General features: G+C 40.4%; 1 protein-coding gene and 1 pseudogene across 1 annotated transcript in view; one reads left to right on the top strand and one right to left on the bottom strand.

Annotated features, from left to right (window-relative positions):
- The window catches only part of BABAM2 (BRISC and BRCA1 A complex member 2), a 342,513-nt gene that overhangs the window by 189,213 nt on the left and 131,305 nt on the right, over positions 1 to 21,995 (top strand). The gene's annotated exons all lie outside the window — the stretch shown is intronic.
- LOC118605928 lies at positions 13,809 to 13,927 on the bottom strand (annotated as a pseudogene).

Consider the following 21,995-nt stretch of genomic DNA (forward strand, 5'->3'; position numbering starts at 1 on the left):
TTTGGTATCTTACGCACTTTGGTGGAAGTTCTGTGCGTAGTGAATGCTCTTTTCTGTGGGGCTTTGCAACGCTTTGTAATTGTCTGGGGCACTGTGCTGAGGTCCCTCTCATCAACCACGGGGTTTCTCAGCCTTGGCACTACTGACATTTTGGGCTGGATAATTCTTTTTTGTGGGGTGCTCTCCTATCCACCAAAAGATGTTTAGCAGCATCCCTGACCTCTACACTATAAATATCAGTGGCACTCACCAACATCCCAGTCATGACTGTCGACAATGTCTGTAGTGTCCCCTGAGCAAAGGATGGCAGGGGACACAAAATTATTCCCAGTTGAGAACCACCAAATCTACTGTCCTCATCCTTCAGAAATCTTTAAGAGCCTATTTGTACCTGTGCTAGGCTTTAGAAATATCTGTCATTCACACCACTGATCTGTTTTCTGTTAGTAAACATAAAGGTTGTCGCGCATAGCTCGTGCATAGCAATTAGAGATTGAAATAAAATCTTGGACCCTTCAGGACTCTCCAGCTATTACCCTATTCCTGTGTACCCCCAAACTCAAAGCCTCTAGTACTTACAGTGCCCTGTGTGTGGTACAGCCAGCTTGCTTTCAGAGTCTCTCCAATTCACTGTGCACTTCCTATTCTCCCTGAATCTCAGGAAGGAAAGCCACAGCTCCTTACTTGGTACCATATTTAAAGTGTATTGCTCCATTTGTATCTTTGATCTTTTTTCTGTTTTCCATTCCACGACAAACATTTCCTAGTTGGTTCTCAGTTTCCTCACAAACTTTGTTGATTTGAACAGCTTTGCATATTTACATTTTGGGGCTGATTTTTATAGCCTTATTGGAAGGGTCCTCAAACATTTTAGTTCCAAAGACTACATCTCTCAAAGATCAACAAACCACAAAGCCCAATTCTACCTTTTGCCCAAATTCTCAACCCTTGGAAGATAAATATAGTTCTGCCAGAAACAGAATCTTCACCTCTGCTCCCAACAGCGACTTTGCCCTGTATCCTGGCCCGCTCACCCCTCCCGTCGTGATTAAGTCTTTAGTGAAATGTGAAGGGAGGCATTGGTTAAGGGCACTGCTTTGCAGTATGACAGGTTAGGGACTGAGGCCTGACTGCCATTCTCTAGTTATGTGAACTAGTAGTATGTATTAACCTCTATAACTCAGTTTCTTCACCTATAATCCTCATACAGTTTTTGTCAGGATTGCATGAGAGAATGTATATAAAGTATTTAGCATAGTGCCTGGCACATCGTAAACACCCGATACATGGCAAGTTGCTGTTCTTCTTATTATTACTGCCGTTTCAATCAACATCATCATCATCTTTTTCATCCTCTTGAAATGTTCAGGAACCCCAGTTTTTGAAAATTCCACTCCAGATGCTATACAACAGAATTTTAGGTCATATCAGTCACCCGAATTCCTGTTAGGGTATGCTTGTGGGGAAAATGTAAGAACAGACATCTAAAGTGAGGGACAGAAATGAATGAAAGAGTTCTCTAAGAGAGCAGCTCTTGATTTTGGGGGTTCACAACTCCACCCCAAATTTGAGAATCTTATGATAACTTCTTCAGAGGATTCACAGATTTTCTTATCTCTAGGCCCATACCTTTTAGGGATCCACTGACCCTGAATTAAGAACTCCTCCTCTAAGGTTTCTTATCGAGATACCAGTGCCATGTCCACTGACCACTGTAATGGGTAAGCTGGCCAAGGACAGGAATCATAGATGAGCAATCCAGCAGTCACTGAGCACTGGTCATGACAGACACTGCAATGATAATGTTACAAATGTTACTCACTCTGCACCATAGGAATTACTGGCTCTCAGTTGCACACGGGGATAGGGAGGCACAAAAGGGTTAACTCTCAAAGGCTCTTAAACGCTACCTAATGCTTCACTGGATGGGGGCACAGACCGTAGTCGGCAGTGCTGTGATTCAGAACACTTGCATCAGCATGAGCTTGGGATTTGGTTAAAACTGGATTGGGGACACACACATTCTGAATCTAAGGTCTGTGAGTGAATTCAAGAAACTGTGCTCTTAACAAGTACCTGGTGATTCGTATGCTCACTAAATGTTTGAGCGTCACTGGTCGTTCTTACATAATACGGCTCATAGAGAATGTCGGACAGAACTGAAACAAAGGAGAAAGATGAAGGGCAGACAAGAAGAGCTAAGTGTGTGCCCTGCGTGCGCTCCTGTCTTTAAATGCACACTGCTCTTGCTTTATCTCGACTCTTGCTGTTTTAATCTGGACTCTTGTAGTTTTCAGTTAACTTGGTCTAGCCTTTTCCTTGCTGGAATCCTGGTTTTCTATACCACCTCTCTTCCTGACTTTCCCTGCCTCTTACAAATTGTGTTTCTGCTCACTTTTTAATGACCCTTCCTAATGCCCACAGGAAAATACACTAGAGCTGGAACCTGAAATTGTCACCCTGATTTTAGGGCATGCTGTCATTCTTTTCCTCTCCTTCAGTACTTTGCCTTAGCCTACTATTCTTTTATTTCTTCTAATAACAGCTTTATTGAGATATAAGTTACATACAAAATAGTTAACCTATTTAAAGTATGCAATGTTTTTGAGTATATTCGCAGAGCTGTGCAACCATCACCACAATTTTAGAACATCTTATGTACTTATAGTATTTTCGAGGTTCATCCATGTTTTATTGTGTACCAGCACTTCTTCCCTTTTTATTGATGAGTAATACTCCATTGTATGACTGTCCCATTTTATTCATCCATTCATCAGTTAATGGACTGATGAATTGTTTCTGGATTGTTTTCAGTTTTTGTCTAATATGAATAATGCTGCTATGAACATTTAGGTTACAAGTTTTTATGTGGACATATGTTTTCAAATCCCTTGGAGGAATGTCTACTCAGATCTTTTGCCCATTTTTAAATTGGCTTATTTTTAAGAGTTCTTTATATATTCTAGATATTTGGCTCTTATCAGAATATGATTTGCAATTTTTTTTCTCCATTCTGTGAGTTGTCTTCTTTTTTATGATGTCCTGTGAAGTTAGCCACTTGTTGAAGTTCCTCTTGGCTATTTTTATCTGCTTCCTACTGTAATTATATTTTAAAGTTTTCCCATGTGGATATTCAACATTTCCTACATTAGGTCATATATGCCCTTGATTGAAATCCAAATTGCCATTTCTTGGTTTCATAATATTTAAATATATAAATGATAAACCTAAACTAACTGATGTAATATTCTTATGCAGAATAAAGAGCTCCTTAATAAGAAATGGAAACAGATATTACATAAAAATGGACAAAAATCATGAACAGGCACTTCACAGACAAGGAAACATGAATTGCTAATAAAATATTAACGGATATTTTATCCATGGGCCACTGTAGACTGTTGTGTGGTTGGAACTATTGAGTCACTTTGGATACTACTCAGCCTCTGAGATCTTAAGGCTGAACTGGGCTTTTGATCAAAACTAGAAGGCCTAGGAAGTCTTCAGTCCCCTTGTGAATCCATTCTGGCTTGGATCCTAGTCTTAAGAAATCTTATGTGGATTAAGCTCCTAGCATTTCTATGAATTTTGAGAAAAGCCAATATGGGCTTTTTTATTCAGTCTGGATTTGAAGGTGTTCAGGACTCCCAAAGTGAGTCCTAGAAGTAGGGAAGTCTCATTTCAGCAGATTGTCTTGGACCTGAGATTGGACCAGCAGCAGGATAAAGTAGGATCATCCCAGACCTAAACGTTTGGAGCATTTCTGGTGGTTGGAAGGGAAGGATTTTGCACTTCATGGCCGTCCTCTACATAATCACTAACTGCTTGCTTGCAAGACAGCTAGAGAGTCTCAGTTAACTGCAGGGTGAAGAGAGGGCCTGTGTAGACCCTGACTGGGAGCCTCTGCCCCTGCCTGCTTCCGGAGCACTATCCTTTCTTAGAAATTAAAGTTGCTTTCTTCTTCATTTTAACAAATCATTGTTAAGATTTTTTTTTATGTCATTTGCTTAAATTCACATTTCTGTTATGTAACACCCTTATTAAATAGAACTTTAAAAATATTAGTTAGGTATTTTTGCCCCCTCCGTTTTCTCTGTTTTTAAAGAAGGAAGAGCAAATGGAATGAAATACATCAAAAATTGATAATTGATAATTGTTGTCATGAGGAAGTTCTTCGGTAGTATGATGCGTCTTTACTCATTGTGGTGTGTGGTGCTGTCCCGTGCAGTGCAGGACATTGAGCATCCTTGGCCCCTGCCTGCTGTATGAAGAAGCCCTCAGTAACTGAGACCACTTAATCTGTCCCCACACATTTCCATATGTCCCCTAAGGGGGTGCTGTCACCCCAGTTGAGGAAGAAGGTAATAACAGCTTTTCCTTTGAATTCCAGATTATAAACTAAACACTTTGTTAGGTTGTTTATTTGAGAATCTTATTCCTGTTCTTAGAAGAGGTTTCTAGGAGTCTCCGAAGCACTTTAGTCATATTCTGCGGTTTTTCTGGCCATTTAAGATCAGGATCTTGTCTCTTAGAACATCGGACACTGTGGAAACCATGTGACATGGCTCAGACTGGCATACTCCAGGTCTGACTCTCCGCTTGCCTGGCCCTTCCCTGACATGGAGCTTTTCAAATCAGGCTCCACTGAGACATCGACCGTGGTGCCACAATAAGGTTATCAAGACAGTTTTTGAAGCTTACTAATTTTTTCAAGTGTGGGCAGCCCCCCACTAATAAGTTACATCTCAGATTGTATGCGTATGTTGATTATTTGGACTCTGGGATGTGTTTTGCCATGGAAACCATTCAGTACATAATTAGGTTACCAAGGAAACTGGATGTGCTGAAGGATTCCATCAAGCCATAGTGCCTGCCATGTATGTCACCACATTTTGAGGGACAAACCCAACTCTTTTTCTTCAGCGGCTGTCGGTTGTGCAGCTTGCCTCGTGGGATGGCAGGGAGCCAGCAGTGATCCAGCCACAGCAGACTGAGCAGGCTCCGTTCACCCAGTAGGAGTCCATACACAAGGGGCCCCCAAAGCCCAGACATATGTTCTCTGCAAAGTGTAGTAAGTGCAGGGCAAACAAGAGCCAAGCTGTCAGGCCGTTCTGGATTGTTATCTGGAGCAGTGCTGAGCAACTTCCTCTGACTGCTTGTGAAACCCTCTTCACGTCCCAGAACCCGGAGAACCGGAGCCAGAGCGAGCACAGCGCGGATGGCGTACTTTCCCATCTTTCTTCAGCTATCAAGTGTCCTTGACCGTCTAAGTCGTCTGCGTGGACACTGTCACCCTGAGAAAGCCAACGAGCTCAAACTCAAGGTGTATGTCCACAGAAGCTTATCACTCCATGGTCTAGGTTCTTGAATATTTATCTCAAGGCAATTATGTCACTCATTGCAGTAAAGAGGGGAACTGAGAGAACACTAGGCCCTGGGGACTGTTCTAAAGACAGGAATGGAAACAGTATTGTTGTGTTTTTATTGTCTTTTTTGAAATTAAGCTGAGTATGACTTAGATGTTAATTGTCCCTGTTTATCACCTGCCCTGCCCCTTGGCATGGTGAGTTTCAGTCGGCTGCTAAGCGCTGGGTAATGAGCCCTTCGGTCAAGGGAAAGGATCCTTTTGCATCTTTACCTGTGTCCTCCTAGTTAGGACGATGGCTTCTATGCTCCCGTCTGGTCATCACCCTTCAGGACTTCCTTATTTTAGTCTGTCATTCCCTATCTTTGTATACTGGCTAAGGAGCAATAATTTAATTTTACATTTTTATTGTACTTTCTACTTTAAAAGTACATTTTCCACTATTACCTTTGCAAGCTAGATAGGACAAGTATTCCCATCCCTAGTTGCCAGAGTTAAAATCAATACCTCAAGGGCTTGGCCAGCTCTCGACCTCTTCGGGCCGGGCTGGGGGTGGGACGCGGGGCTCCTGGGGCCCTGCCTTCACATGCCGTCCCCAGCTCAGCGCTGTGCCTGCTGCTCTGTTGCTGCTTCCTTCGGATCTGCTTCTTCCTTGCTGTTCGCTCCCTTCAGATTTTTACTTCGGTGCTCAACATCTCTAGTGGGAACTCAGCTTCCCTCTCTGGCGGGCAGCTCTAGTCAGTGTCCTTGGCTCTTTGGCCCTGGCATCCCTCTTACTTTAGCAGATTGGCACCTTAGGACAAGCTTCTGCCACAGCATACTTATCAGTGACTTGGAACCTTTGCCTGTTTTACAAAGTGGATTAATGCCTTCAGGTATTCATCTGGATGGTTAATAATCATATTTTGTTTTTATATAGTGTCTTTTCATCAGAAGTATATATTATCTGTCATTATATAGGGAGGTTTAACTAGTTAAATTACTTGTCTAAAATCTCAACAGTAACAGAAGAGGCAAGAAGGGAACTAATTTCTTTGAGGAGCTCATGTGAACCAGACACGTGCTGTAAATATATGATCTCATTTCATACTTGCGAAGATCCTGTGTGGTAGGTGATGTTTTTATATTTTACAAGTGAAGGAACTATAGTTCAGGCAAGCGTAGTAACTTACACTGTAAGTAAAAAGCAGAGGGAATATTAAAATCCAGCCTTCTCTGATTCCAGGGCTCATATTCTATCTACTATCCCATACACCCTCCTCCGTGGCAGAGTGCCACTTGCAGGGCTGATAGTAAGAAAGAGAAGAATGCCTCGAACACACGGCGATCCCATGGGGAAGTAGGAGAGCTAGAGGACAGCCTTTTTTTTTTTTTTTTTTTCTGACAACCACAAGAAAGGAGCGAACTCACTCCTTTCTCTTTCCTCAAAAGATCACGGATCTAGTGACAAAGACTCTGATGTTAAATTTGAACTTGTAACTTAGCTGATGTAAGGTAAGCTGAGAGCAACCCGCAGGTGTTTTCGTGGCTGTTAAAGGAGCGCCCATTGGTAGACATCACCCACGCTGGGAAAGAGCAGTTTTCTCTTGGGAAGGCAGTGACACCGGGGAAAGGAGAACCAGCCCAGAGGCAGGAGTACCGTGTTCCAGCCCTGGTCTCTGCCTCTAGCCGTGTCCCTGTGCCTTAGTACGTCATCTCACCTCACCTCTCTGGGTTCCAGTTCCCCCACCTGTGAAACATGGGAACTGAACGGATGACCCTCCCAGCACCTGCAGGGTTTATCATCATCCTTGGAGGTTTCTTTCTCATGCTAATAGGAAAAGAATCTTTAGAAAACAAGACCATGAGAATGATGAAAAGGGTCTTGCTACTTAATGACTTTGCCAATCAGGGTTTTTGAAAGGGAACCTAGTGTTAACAGTTCCCTGAGGTCTGACTCTTTTAAGGAAAGTAGGGGGCCACAGAAGGTAGTGTTATAATGAATTTATGGGTGAGAGTTCTTGATGAGTGAGTGATTGGTGAATAGTGTCGAGGGGCTTTAAAGGTACCTATGATTTTGGGGTTTACTTTGTAGGATCTAAAGTAAACGTGTATGAGGTTTGGAAATTTCCCTTGGACACTGTGTCTGCAGCTTTCTTCACTGACATCAGATGACTTGCGATGCCTTGTTTATGCCTCCATGCTCCAGGCGGGTCACCTGCTCCTAGGGCATGGAATAGCTCCATTGCACAGCCAGGCTTTTCCACAGTAAATCTTAAATAGTGAGCTAAAACTAATATAATAAATATGAGAAAATCTAAAAGGCAAGATAGTTAAAATACTTTGATACCATTTGGTCCCTCCCTTAACCTAAAATTTTTAACATTTGCTATTTAATCTACTTCTGGATTTCCCTGTAGAAAGAGAAAATTCAGTTCAAATCTTTTCTTGGCAAGGAGAACTTCCGGGCCTTTGTTGGGACCCTAGTCCCCTTCAGGATCAGTGGTCATCACACAGAATTTCCTCGCTTTTTCATGGAACACCTCAGCACAGAGTGGGCAGGCTGGCCGATTATTTAAACAGTACTGTAAATACGTGATAAACCTAATCCTTCCAAGGGCCGCTTTTATTTTAAAAGAATGATTTTAGAAGGAGTCCAAATGAATCTACCATGCAGAAGAGTGAACTTTCCGATAGGTATGTGGTCCTGAGCCGTTCCAGTTATAACAGACTGCCCCCTGCATCTCTCCTTCGCGTGCTCAGATCCACGTGATGTTTAGCAGCCCACTTCTTAAAGGTTTAAAACTCTTGTTTTAAATAATTTGGAATGAAGGTCCACGGACCCCAGCCACTCTGCCCTGGCTGGAAGTGGCAGCTCTATGCAGCAGGGCTTTGGAACGTCTGCCCAGAGTGAAGCTTTCAGGACCTGCTGCACATCCGGCACTTGTCCGCTCTGGCCAGTGGCCTCGGAACCTGCTTTGATTTCTCTCTAGGCCAACCCTTCCCCAGGGGAGAGGTCCTTCAACTTCAGGAGATCTTCCCCCTTCCCCAGGTCTAGCCTGGGCCTTTTTTGGTTTTGGTGAGGGGAGGGGATATTGCAGGAGCTGGGAGGCTTCACCTGCTTTACAGTTAAGGTGTCTGTGCAAGCAGTTGGGGAGGCAGGAAGAAGGGTAGGGGAAGAGCTGACGAGAACCAGCAGTTGGAGAGAGCCCAAGATGCTCACCTACTCTGAAATCATGCTGTTAAACTAACAGAAATATTGGTATTTTGGTTTGTAAAAATAATATCATACCAGGATACCAAAAAGGAGTATCGTAATCACTAGTAAGTTTCTCTCGCTTAGGGTAAGGAAGGCAGGCTTCACAGAGGTGCCATTTGAGTTGAGTGTTAAAGGACAGTCACCAGCTATTAGGAATTGAGCTCTGCTTACAGATCCAGTTGATTTGGCTCTACCAGGAGTTTTACATACAGTTTATATGCTATTCTTTGCCAGTAGTTCAGTTTGTAATTTATTTAGGGGGTGAGAGTGTCGTGGATCTTCTGTTCTGCAAAGCCATCCTCTGCTTTATTTGGCTACGTCTCTTCTCTACCCCTACTTGTCCTCATAATAAAAACTTCCAGTAATCACTTGAGCAGTTTTGTGTGTTATTCTTAGTGGTTAACACTTTGATACATTAACACCTCATAACATTTCACTTTGAGTTGTTTTCTTCTTCCCCATGACTTTAGCATTTAAGAATGTAAAGACACATTAGGATTTTGGATCCTGTTTTTTGGATGTTCCTCCTTACAGAGGCTTATTCACAAATGGTTATTTTGCTCATACTTTTTCTTCTAATGGGCATTAAATTGGCCCATTGTTTGTCACACCTGTTCTCTGAGCTGCTAGTTGTTGTATTTGAAAATTCAAAGTGTATAACAATAACTTTTGCTATCTAAAAGGCTTTTCTTCTGCTTTACTCTATTAATATAAATGTGGGTTTCTTGACATTCATTTTTTAAGCAGTTTTTCAATTTGGCCTTTGTTGTTTTTAAGACTTTAGAATGAGTAGTCCAAATCTTAGCTACCTAATTTGCTATTTAATTGAAACTGAAAAGTAATTAATATGTTCCACTTGGTGTTGCTGCTTTGAGACCTCTAAATCTTTGTTGAAGGTTTTGAATTAGAATCTTGCTGTTTTACTCAGCGGCTTTCTGGATCCCCGAAGCGGTGCTTGTCAAAGTGTGGTCAACAGATCACCTGCATCAGCCTTGGAACTTAATAGTACAGATTCCTTGAATCCATCCTATATCTACAAATCAGAATTTTGAGGGCTCAGAAATCTGCATTTTAAAAAGCTCTGTGGATGATTGTATGCACACGAAGTTTGAGAACCTTTGCCTTGAAGTCGCTCAGCACTTATTTACTTGGGATTTATTACCTAATTCTTTCCAGGACATACATGATTGAGTGTTGGCCTTCCTTTGGTCTCTCTTTGATTTGAATTCTGTGAAGAATACTCTTAGGAAAAAGTTGGGTCATACTTTCCCTGGTATTCAAAAGAGTTACAGAGAAGATTAGACTCCAACAATATTATTAAAGCCCAAGTCACGAGACCATCTTAGACCTATAGTGTGTCGCACTGTGGAGTAGAGAAGGGCAAAGGACCCACACAGGATGCTTAGAAATCACCTTTCTGGGTCATCGAGGACTACTTAGTACATTAGACATTAGACTATAGCTAGTCTAGGCCATGGAGCCTTATAATAATAGTAATTAACATAATGATACTTCGTGTTTCTCAAGTATCTTTAAACTGAAAGCCTTAAAGTGCCTTATTAAATGTAGTATGCAACACCCTGAAAAGAGAGGTCAATGTTAAGTTTCTTATTTTATAGATTTAAAACTTGAAGCTGAATACAGAAGTTTAGCTTAGACACTTCTCTTGGATAATGACACATTTAACTTGGAGAAACAGGAGTATTTCAAAGGAAACGTTTGTGATTTTGCGGGAGAGGGGAAGTGGTGATGACAGAGCGGTAGTTATTTTGGAATTTCAGGATCTATCCTGAATGAAAACAACCATGTTTGGTTACTTTAATTAACGCCTTTAATAACTAGAGGTGTTTAATTGGAAAACACCATAATTTTTCTTATTAGCATTTTTGTGCTATAAATCCCATATTCCTTCTGGTTTCTTCATTTGCCTTTCCTTTCCCTTGACTTCTTTATTTTTTAATCATTTATAAAGTCAGAAAATGTTAAAAAAAAAAAAAAAGAACCTTCTAGAACGGAACTTAAAGATCGTATCATCAGGCCTCTTTGTTTACATGACAAGATACATGAGACTAGAAAAGGTGAAGTAGACCACTCACCCAGAATGGCCCAGAAAGTTTGGGTATAGAAGATCTGAAGTTCTGCTCTTAGCAAACTTCACTTATGCAGCACAGCGTTATCGACTGTAGTCACTATGTTGCACATTAAACCCTCAGAACTATTCATCTTGAAGCATAAGTTTGTACCCTTTACCAGCCTCTCCCTATGTCCCCGACCCCTCAATTCCTAGCAACGACTTTTCTACTTTGTTTCTATGAGTTCTTATATTCGTGTGTATTTGTTATATATTCTTTATCAAACAAGTTTTGGAGTATGCATTAAATTTTAAACACAGATAAGAGTTGAGAAACAGTTCAGGTCTTTCAGAGACTCTGTATATAGGATCACCTTTTTTCTGCCTATTTTTTCCCATTCATATTCTTTTTTTTTTTTTTTTTAACCTCAACTTTCGGTCCTGTGGTATTTACTTGTTATTACTACCTATTAAATTTTCTCCCATTTGCTTTTTCTGTATTCTTCCTATCATCTTTCTTTTCTCTTTTGCTTTTATGAACTAATACTGTTGTAATGTAATTAAATATATCAGCAAAATAAAACTGAACACATTTTTCAAAATCCTGAAGATCAACACTTTGGAAAAAGCGGACTTAAAGGATAAAGAAAACAGAAAAAGTACTTTGAGACTTATGAAATATTTGAGTTTGTTTTTTTGAAGCACTTCAACAGCTGTAGAAATAGATAATTCTTTATTATCAAAATCTTCAGCTTCCGTTTGCTCAGCTGCAAGTGTATGCCTCACTAGCACTACTCTTATGGGTGATTTATGGTGACTTGCGCCTTACAGATAAAATGAAGAAGAGTTCCTAAGATAACAGATTAATAATTTGAAGAGAAGAGGATAGGAAATTTATTTATTCATCAAATAATTGATTGATAGAAGGATCATTCCTCATAGAGTACATCGTATTTTAATGCAAGCTGATGAGAATTCTGGTGATTTATGCAACATTGTTCTTCATCTTCATACTAAGATGAATGAGCTACACTTACTCCATAAATGTAAAAGTGCTTAAGAAAAATGGAAAGGGCCACACAAAAGCCTTGTATTAGTGATTTCTTTCTTTCTCTTTCCTTCTTTCTTTCTTTTCTTTCTTATTATTTATGCCTACAGAACCTGGTCTTCCTAGGTGGTCTCTCATCCAAGTACTAATCAGGCCCAACCCTGCTTAGCTTCCGAGATCAGACATTGGGCTTGTTCAGGGTGGCGTGGCCATAGACCAGAGACAATGGTTCCACTGGGGCACAAACCCAGGACATTCTGTGTGTAAAGCAGATGTGCTAACCACTGCACTATGGAACCATGTCTGTATTAGTGATTTCTTATTCAAAACAGCTCAGTTCTATAAATATTTATTGGGAAGCTAAAAATCAATCTTTGCGTAATAAGGGGCAGGTGCTGGAGATACTGAGCTGTAGGATGAAGGTAGAAACGGTGAGAAAAAATAGTGTATTCATTCTTCCCTCTGGGGAAGGAAAATAGAGTAGAAGGGCAGGAACACTGACCACATAGTTCCCCATAATAACCACCAGATGGGGCTGTCAGACATAGGCAGCTCAGTTGCTGTTCCATCCAGCTTCCTATTGGATACTAGGTGGCAGAGGAAGTGTGAAACTAATTGTTATATGTATGGCTAATTCATAACACAAAGTGCCTCTATGTTAGGAAAAAATATTTACCTATATTTTCTAGGTCACTTCACTGTTTTTATCCCTTCTGAGAAGAAATTAGAGCAATCTGATTAGATTTGTTTATGAAATAATGCTAGTTATTATTAGCTTTTCTGATGCTCGCAAATTTATCTTGATGCAAGTACAGATCTATTTTACTCAGTATATGTACACAGTGTTAAGAAAGAGCATGAGAAAACTTATTTCCTATTTTTTCTGCCTATAATCTTTTCTTCCTAGTTAATTTCTCCTCCTTTAAGATACAGCTCAAATATTACCTCCTCTTGAAAAACTTTCTTGGCACCAGAGTTAAGAATTCTCTCTTTACTCCTACATGGTTGCTTATGCTCTATAATAGTTCTTATCTTATTGAATTATCATCATCATCATCATCATCATCATCATCATTTTACCTATCTATCTCTGCCACTAATTAGAAGATTCTCAAAACCACATATTATATATATTTCTATACCCACTGGCAAGGACTAGTATGAGTAAGCAAGTTTTAAATATTTGTGAATTCTAGCTTTTTTTAAGACTATTTAAAGACTATTAAGTTACGAATAGTTACTAGGCAGTCTTCCCCAGGATTATAAATAAGCCATCAGAAGTTAGCTTACAAAATAATTGATTTTAGCAAGAAATATTTATCTTAACAGGGGAAGGGTTGGAGGGTGTGTTCCAAGGAGCATGCAGTACATACATAAGGTTTATCTTACTTCAGATCTGCTTAGTGCAGCAGACCTGAATTCTAAGACTTACTTGGAATTTAAAATTTGTGGCTTATTTGGAATGCATTTTCTTATTACTTTAATTGAAAAAAATATGTATAGCTCTTTTCCGTAAATAATTTTAAGTTGTCTAGGGACATCTTTGAGTAGTAGACCAAATTTGATTCTATATTATAAACTTTTAAGTGGAACTTAATGGGGAAATATGATTCACTCTCTTCAGTTTAATTGATAGAAATCTTTTTCATAGTCAAATTTTCTTTAAAGTGAATTATGTATATTTCTTTATAAAACAAATATATTGATCTGTAATATTTAGACCTCTGTGAGAATAAAAATAGTCAGTTCCTTAAATTAAAGAAAATTGTAAGACTTTGTTTTTCTTCATAAGAATAACATCCCAGTCATTTCCATGTGTATGGAAAATTTCCATTTCTCTAATCTTGACTGGAAAAGTTTCTCCTGGGCAATTTAGAAAACTAAAGAAGTATTTCATCATCAACAAACATTTATCAGGTGCCTGCTATGGGAAGGTCATATTCCCACTGCCTTAGAAAAACCCCACTTATCTAAAGGTTGAGATTCCTGGCAACCCCCAGAAAAAGAGCCTTAGTCCCTGGAGTCAGAAGAAGAGAGTCTGTGTAACTAAGTAACCTATTTATTTTATATTTATTTTATTTTTTTATGCCTACAGCACCTGATCTTCCTAGGTGGTCTCCCATCCAAGTACTAAGCAGGCCCGTCCCTGCTTAGCTTCCAAGATCAGACTAGATCAGGTGTGTTCAGAGTGGCAAGACTGTAGACTAAGTAAGCTATTTTAAAAATGCACTCAGCTATTTTGTTTTATACTGACCTAGTAATTTACAACAGATTAAGAGTAGGTAGGCTGTTATGGTTAGATATGCTTTGATAGCAACAAAAAGAGCTATAAAAAGAAAAATAAAACAATATATTAACTGACATCTCCATTGATGGCTCCACATTATCAACAGAATTTGTACCAAAATTCATTAATTTTGTTAGGCAAATTATTCAAGTATGGCGAACTGTGGGATCAGACAGGGCTGGTTTCTAATCTCAGACATAAAGATATAATCATGAGTAATTTACCCAGCTATTCAAGCTGAGCTTTCTTACTGTGTCAGAAATATCATGAAAACAATTAAAAAACAAACAAACTGGAAAGATATCTATCACAAATATAATAAGTTAGCATACTTTCTCTACAACTTGATCAGAAGAACACAAGATTTCTTTATAAAAGGATAAAGGATAATATTATTTAGTTTACAAAAGACAAAGCAACTAATGAGTTTGGAACAGTATTCACCCTGACTTAATGATCCAAAAATTCAGAATAAAACAACAGAATACTTGCTTTAGGTTTAACTCAGCAGGACAGTAAAACTATACAAATAAATTATAAATCAGAAGCTCACATAGGGAGAAAAGAGAGATCCAAAGGAAAAAACAGAAATGACTGCTTGTGTGACATTCTCTTAATAAGGCAGCTTCCACTTTATGATTCACAGTGGCCATAAAACTATCAGTAGCAGAGATGGTTTCTGGTGAGGGGCTCCCCGTCACCATTCTGGACCTCAGTGTTATCACTGTTCGACTTCTGTAAGTTTCTAGGAATATTCCTCTTTGAGGACTGGCAATATTCACACTTAACATTTGTATTCCCCTTTTCTTAGACTTTTCTGATATCGCCTTTATTCGGAAGCCAGATTCTTACTCTTTAAGCATTATAAAAAGGCAGTATCATGTAGCTTGAGACTTCTACCCTACTCCTTGATCCTAATGCAGCTTGTGCCTGCATCATTGTTTAATATTGCATGATTTGCGATTTGAATTTTTATGTAGGGATTATGGGAGGTTTTTTAAATGGAAAATATTTAAAGTTGGCAGAATAGGAAATTTTTGTTTATTCTCATTAATGCCTTTGTTCTTTCTTTGTTTCAAGTTCTCACCAGTGGTTTAAGCTGTTTGACAGCCTCAATTCTGCTTTAGTGGATGCCTGAAAATTTTACTGGTGTGGAAACCATTTTTTGGAGCTTTAGCGTCATCATCAAGATTCTCTTTTCACTTGAATAGCTGAGGGAGAAAACATTCGATCTGAAAATTCCTACATTCTGTGGGAATTGATCTATGCCAGAGCATTTTAGGAGGTTTTTTTGTTTTGTTTTGTTTTTTAAAGAAAAAATCGTGTAGTCCTTTATTCATTCAGCCAACATTTTCGAGTGCCTCTCACATGCTGGGCACTCCACTAACACTGTCTCGGAGTGTAGAATAAGCATGAAAATGTCCAGCCCTCAAGAAGAATGCAGTCTGCTGGTAGCAACCAGCACAGAAGTAACCAGCCGGAGCCACGTGGTGAATTCCACACCGGAGGTATGCGCACCGAACCCGGGGAGCCCAGCCACAGCCCATAGAGCTGTGAGCTCTGTCTGCTTAAGCACGCAAGGGCATTGAAGGATGAATAAAATTTTTCCAGGCGGTGAAGAAGAGAACAGGCATTCTAGCCAGAAGGGACATGTGAACTAGGCCCAGAGGCAAGATGTGTGCCTGGCATTTTCGGGCACTGTGAATAGACCAATTTGGATGTTTAATCATGAGGGATCCTGGCCGTAGCTCAGTCATGTGCCAGAATTTAGTTAGGTAAAGGGTAATGATTCAGAAAGGTTTCACATCCTCAAAAAAATGTCAGAAAATTATCAGTATTTAGTATGTTTTATTTCTGCTGGGTCCTGTGCACAGAGTTTGCTGTGCGTTTAGGCCATAGTCAGTGTCCCTCCAAGTCCCTCAGCCACCTCACCAGCTCTCTTCATACATTGCGTTGATGGCATTTTCCCCATTCACTCAGCCACAGTGTAGCGCCGCAGAGGCAACAGTTTAAAGGAGCCCACGCTCGTGCACGTACACACAGTGCCACCCACACAGTCACATAAACAGGCTTTTGTATTCCCTTCCATTATTCTTAATAAAAAGTTGAGCCCCCAGGAGGTACTTGCTTTCTAAATATTTAGTGGCGGTTTTTTTTTTTTTTTCGCACAAGCGCTAGCATCCAGCACATGTAAATATTACATACACGTTTATCCAGAGAACTGAATTAAGTGAACATCGAAAGGGACACAATAATTTTTTTAAAAAATAGAGTAGGTCTGTGGGACATCGTAATGAAATAGTGAGTGTGGGCAGATGAGCAAAGGCTGTGATTTGGTGGGTGTTAGAAAGTGATGAATAGGAGAGTTTGGAAAGTACAGAAACTTGTGGTCTACAAGTTTTCAGCGTCTGGCACATGAAAGATTTCTACTATTCATGATTTTATTTTTTAATGTTATTTAGTCAAATTTCCGAACACTAATGCAAAGTTAAAACTATTAGGTGTGCCTTTCTCTGAATTTATTAATGGCGGTTTATAATCGTGATGATCCCAAGTTTTCTAATTGTGAGGAGCCAGCTTTCTAACAGATCCCCATCAGAGGAAAGACTCAACTGAGGAATTATTTAAACCAGCCAGACATCTTCAGGGAATTATGCGTAGGTAGTTTTCTTTTTAAGTGGCTTATAAAGCATTTGAAAAATGCCATTGTGGGGCAAAGAGCACATGTCCAATCATTGCCCTTTTGGGGGAGGGACACTAGTCGGCACATTCTTATTTTAAGTTGCCTGAACCCCAGTGCTGCTCTGTGACTCCTAGGGTTCTCGGGGTGGCTCCAGTGGTTTAGGTTGGTGCTGGAGGAAGCCAGTGACCCACTGAGAGCTGGCGCAGGTTTCTAGTGCAAATGATTCCAGAGCTTGGGCATGAGGCTGGGTATAAGAGCTGGGCTGGGAGTAGGTGGAAATCAGAAATTAGATATAGATTAGATAAGGACATACCAGTTTATTTTCCCCATTTTTAAAGAGTCTCTGGTTTGGGCTAATCTCCTGAAGTGTCTCTGATTTCTTTGATTCTAGAACTACTTAGAACCCAAACTCGGTTTCCACTTTTCAAGCAAGGGTTAGCCAGCGCTCTGTGGCAGACCTGTCCCAGATCTTATCCTGAAACCCCTTAAGCAGTGTTGAGCCCTGCATTCATAGCATAAAAGGCAACGCAAGTGGGTGTGTCCTTTTTGGCACTTGTCCCCTCCAGTTTTTTTCTTTTGTGGTCAAAGAATCTTGCACAGCAGTTACTCAATGCCACGCTGGAAGAGATGCAGCTAATTTAACTACTCATGTGTTGAATGGGGTACTATTTCCATTTTGCAATTGGGTAAACTGAGGGATGAGATCTTTAATTATTTGATTTAAAGCCAGAGATCGACTCTGATAGATCTAGGACCAAATATACACCCGTCCTTTTGTTTGCTTTCAATTCCAAACATAATTCACTAGATTATACTGTTTCTTGCACCCTTAATTAGCATAAGTTTAAATTTTAGCTACTGCAGCCATTTCTTCAGACCGATTACTAATTCCTAAAATGAATACCAGTGATTTCAAATGAAGTCTTTTGAATTTATGGTCAAGTGAGTAGGAGTTGCAGTCATTTAAATAGAAATTATTTAGAAATTTGAAATGTACTTTTGCTTTTCATGGTCCCTCCAGTAAATATTTAGGCCAAGATGAAGAAAGTATCAAATTTGGCCTCCGAGCGCATGACTCACACCTGGGCAGTAAAGATAAAGTGCACCTGCAGTGTAGTACGTTTCTGCAGAAGCATTCTTGTGAGAAACGAGGACTTGCGTAACGTTTGAAGTGTAGACTCCAGAATCAGACAGACCTGGGTCTGAATCCCAGCTCCAGTTCTTACTGGCTGGATAATACTGGACAAGCTCCTTAACCTCTATGTGTCACTTTTGTCTCCTGTGAACGGGGCGTGAGGACAGCTGTGAGGATGAATGGAGTCAGAGCACACAGAGCCCCGAGAGCGGCGTCCGGCATGCACTGCTGCACTCAGGAAGCCCCGAGTGACTGGGAGCTCTTCCTGGGGTGGCCCACTCCGTGCCAGGCTCCTCACTGAGTGCTGTTGTGCACACTGCCTCGTTTCATTTTCCCCATCAACCAGCCAGGTAATCCTCTTCCTTCCACAGCTAAAACAGTGTTAGCTGAACATTTGAATTTTTAAGCATCTTGACTGAATATGACACTGCATGGGTGACATTTTGATAGCTGTCATTGCATGGTTTAGTTCCAGCATCTTTCAGCACGTTCAGAAGCATCAACCTTTACATGTTGGGGCCTCTCCAGCAACAATTATAGCCACGAATGAAGAAAAGCTATACATGTTCCCATAAAATATCATTGAGATTTGTGTCACAGGCCTCTGGTGACAAAGACTTGTTTAACTGCTAGATGTCAGCTTTTTTCTTTTTTTCTTTCAGATAAAATTAAACTGTGGAGTAACCAATCCATAAGAATAAATTGGTTTTGTAATCACATTTCTATAGAAAATAAAAACTGGTACCAAATATCTTTATAAGCATTTTTATTGTGACTATGTGGACAAGTAGAGTGGGGGACCCCAGAGAGAAGACGCTGCACCTGTGGTGTGGGGCCAGCTTATGGCATTCCCCCTGGTGCGGGTCTTGCTTGTCCCCACGCGCCTTCCCAGCCTGCAGCTCTCCGCTTTTCTGTGACCTTTTGAATGTGAAGCTCTGAGTGCTGGCACTTGTTCCAGCCAACTCAGGAGGTGGATCAGGATAAGTTTTGTAATTAGTTTTTCAACAACCCCAACTGACCACTCTCAAAATAATTCTGTTACATGTGGCCTCTTGTGTTATATAGGGTAAGTCAGTAGCTGCCTATACCTGGAGGATTGAGACATGTAGAGAACTATACGTCTTGGTGGGGAAAAAAAGAGAATTTTTTTTTTTTTTTTGCACTTGAGGCAGGTCCCAGAAAATGTGCACCTGAAAAAAAAAAAAAATCACATGACTTAGATGATCAGGACATCACAGTTATCCCGACTTTAACTTAACTCCTTGTATAGCTCACTGGAAGCTAAGAACAGAGGTCTGGGAAAGAAACATAAGACAGTTATCTTCGCCTCGCTTTTAATAAAATGTCAGATTTTGATATTAATGTCATGAAAATAATCAAAATCTGAGCTCATTAGGCCTTAGAAAGAGAAAATAAAAGTAAATCGATGGCAGAGCAAGAGCGCTTTCGACCACAGCCAGAAAGAAAGATGAAGAGTAAAGCGAAGTCTGTCCCTATCTTGACACAATGTACTCTGAAGATGGAATTTGTGTAGGATGGCTGGGCTCATGTAACTGGGTCACAGGGCTCAGAAGTGGGCCCAGGTGGCCCAAGACTCAAAGGTAAGGTGAGAAGGGGGATGAAGGCCATCCACTTCTTGGGGGTGTTTCTCTCAGGGCATTGCTCTTTGAAAATTGCTAGATTGTTCCATCTAGCTTCATTTCTTGGACCACAGCTACTCACCTCTACTCAGTTGGGGAGGCAGAAACTAACAGGTGATACTGGAGACTGGAGAAGACTCTTCCCATGGAGATATCATCCTAACAAACTCCTAGGCTCGGTAACCGCAAGGGACACATCTGGCACAAGGAAGCAGACTCTCTGAACTTACTCTACTTACTCTCTTGGTACCAATGATCATAGGGCTGAGAAGCAAATGCTGATCCCTCTAAATGTGACACAGCTGGTCACTTTACAGTACAAGCTGTCAAAATACAGTGTTGGTGGAACCCTACACAAGTAGAGCAAGGCAGTTCTGCATGTTCGTGCGGTGGGCATTTGCTCTTCCCCTCTGTGTGTTGTTTCGTCATGTCAAACACAGCCGAGTGAGAGTTACCCCCAGAACCCCACCTGGAGTTAGCAGAGTTCATCCTGCCCGGCCTGGAACAGGCCTCTTTCTGGGCCCCTCTCTGGGCCGTCTGAGTAGTGGAAGCACAAACACAGCCCTCGGGCACATAAGGACACACACAGGCCGCAGAGCCTTTCAGGGGCTCTGTCATGTTCCGAATGAACAGATGTTTATCCCACAACATTTTTCCTCTTGGGGTTTGGCCAATGCATTAAAAAAAAAAAAAAAAACTGTTTGTACTAATTATTCCCTTTTGCTGCCTTTGCTTGTTTTGTTTTGCTCTTTTCTTTTTCCCATACATTAAGAACTCTTCGTGTGAGGAAATTCTGCCCAGCTGCTTTCTGGAACAGGCCCTTCCATAGCTTAAACCAGGAACCCTTTGTTCTTGGATCGGAGTGGAGCTCAGATTGCCTTGTCACGTGTTTCTTGGCGCTCCTTCCCTGGAGTTTACAGGCTTTTTAAAAGCCATTTCCTTTTTGCCCCCAAGATGATCAGCTTCTACAACTTTTCTTAAAGTAAATAACTTTAGACCCCTTTACTGTTTCAGGTTTTCTCCCCTGGTTCAGTTAGTGTTTTTAGTTATTTATTAAGCACATACTAAGCTTGGTGAATACCATACCGTTGTACTTGGCATCCAAGAGAAATTAAACCCTTTCTCATTCATTGCTTTGTTCATATTTTCATGTATGTATTCATTTCCTTGATTCAAGAAATATTTTCTTCGTTCCTGCTATGTACCAGGTCTGTACCAGGTGCAGAGGAATAAGTAATGAGCAAAATCAGACATGGAATTCCCAGTACAGTTAGGGCAGGGGCGGTGGGTAGGGGGGAGCATGTAAAGATTTAGTTGCAATTTAGGACGATACATGCTGTAATATTGGGCTGTTCGAGGTTCTGTGAGGAGTGGTAAGAGTGTAATTGACTCTGCCTCGGGCATCAAAAATAACTTCACAGAGTACCTGACATGTGAAAGTATTCTAGACAGAGAGACAGCATATTCAGAGACAAGGAGGTCTGAATGAGTATGTGTGGAAGATAATTGGTTCAGCGGGGTCAGTATCTAGGGTGCAAAAACAGGAGATACAAGAGAGGAAGCCGGAAAAGTAAGATGGGCAGCCAGGTGATTAAGGTCATTCTGCATGCCACATTCGAAAATCTAGAGTATGTCTTAGAGAAAATGTGAGAGACAGGGGCACAGCGAAGGCTCTTAAACAAAGAAAACACATACTGTGTTATGGGCTGATTGTGTTCCCCGAAATTCATGTGCTGATGTCCTAATCTTCCGTATATTGGAATGTGTCTGAATTTAGAAATAGGGTTTTTAAAGAAGTAATTAATTTCAAATGAGGTCATTAGAGTGGACCCTAATCCAATATGACTAGTGTCTTTATAAAAAGAAATTGGGCCACACACATCTACAGAGGGAAGACCATGTCAAAACAGAGAGGGATGAATGCCATCTACAAGCCATGGAGAGAGGCCTCAGAAGAAACCAACCCTGTCAACACCTTGATCTTGAATGTCTAGCCTCAAGAGCTGTCAGAAAGTAAAGTTCTATTAAGTCAATCACTGATGAAAGAGTTTCAAAGAGAATGCTTAAGTAGCTTAAAAAAAAAAAGAAACATTTTTCAGTGTCCTTAAGGATTTCAGAAGTACATTTATTCATAGATAATCAATGTATTTAATGACAGGTCCATTTTTATCTATTAAAGCAGTTTGCAAAGTCCTTTTTGTAGATGACGCTTTGAGACTGAGTTAAACTATTCTAAAATAGTTAACCCATAGTATCTATGAAATCGAGATGATAATGTTTGGATGCTAGATGTTTTTCCTGAACTATCTTATTTCATCTGCATTTCTACCCCATGAGATGGGTACCGTTAATATCTTCCTCATTACTGATGAAACGGAGGCTTAGAGAAGTAATAGTTTTCCCAAGACCACCCAGCTAGTAAATATCTGAGCCAAATTCCTCTATTTATCTGAATAAATGAGGGTTTTCATTAATACTTGGAAAGATTTTCTTGGACCTCATCCAAGGGCTTTTGTTACAGAAGCACT

This window comes from Rousettus aegyptiacus, unplaced genomic scaffold (assembly GCF_014176215.1).
Source record: "Rousettus aegyptiacus isolate mRouAeg1 unplaced genomic scaffold, mRouAeg1.p scaffold_m13_p_7, whole genome shotgun sequence".
Taxonomy (NCBI): Eukaryota; Metazoa; Chordata; class Mammalia; order Chiroptera; family Pteropodidae; genus Rousettus; species Rousettus aegyptiacus.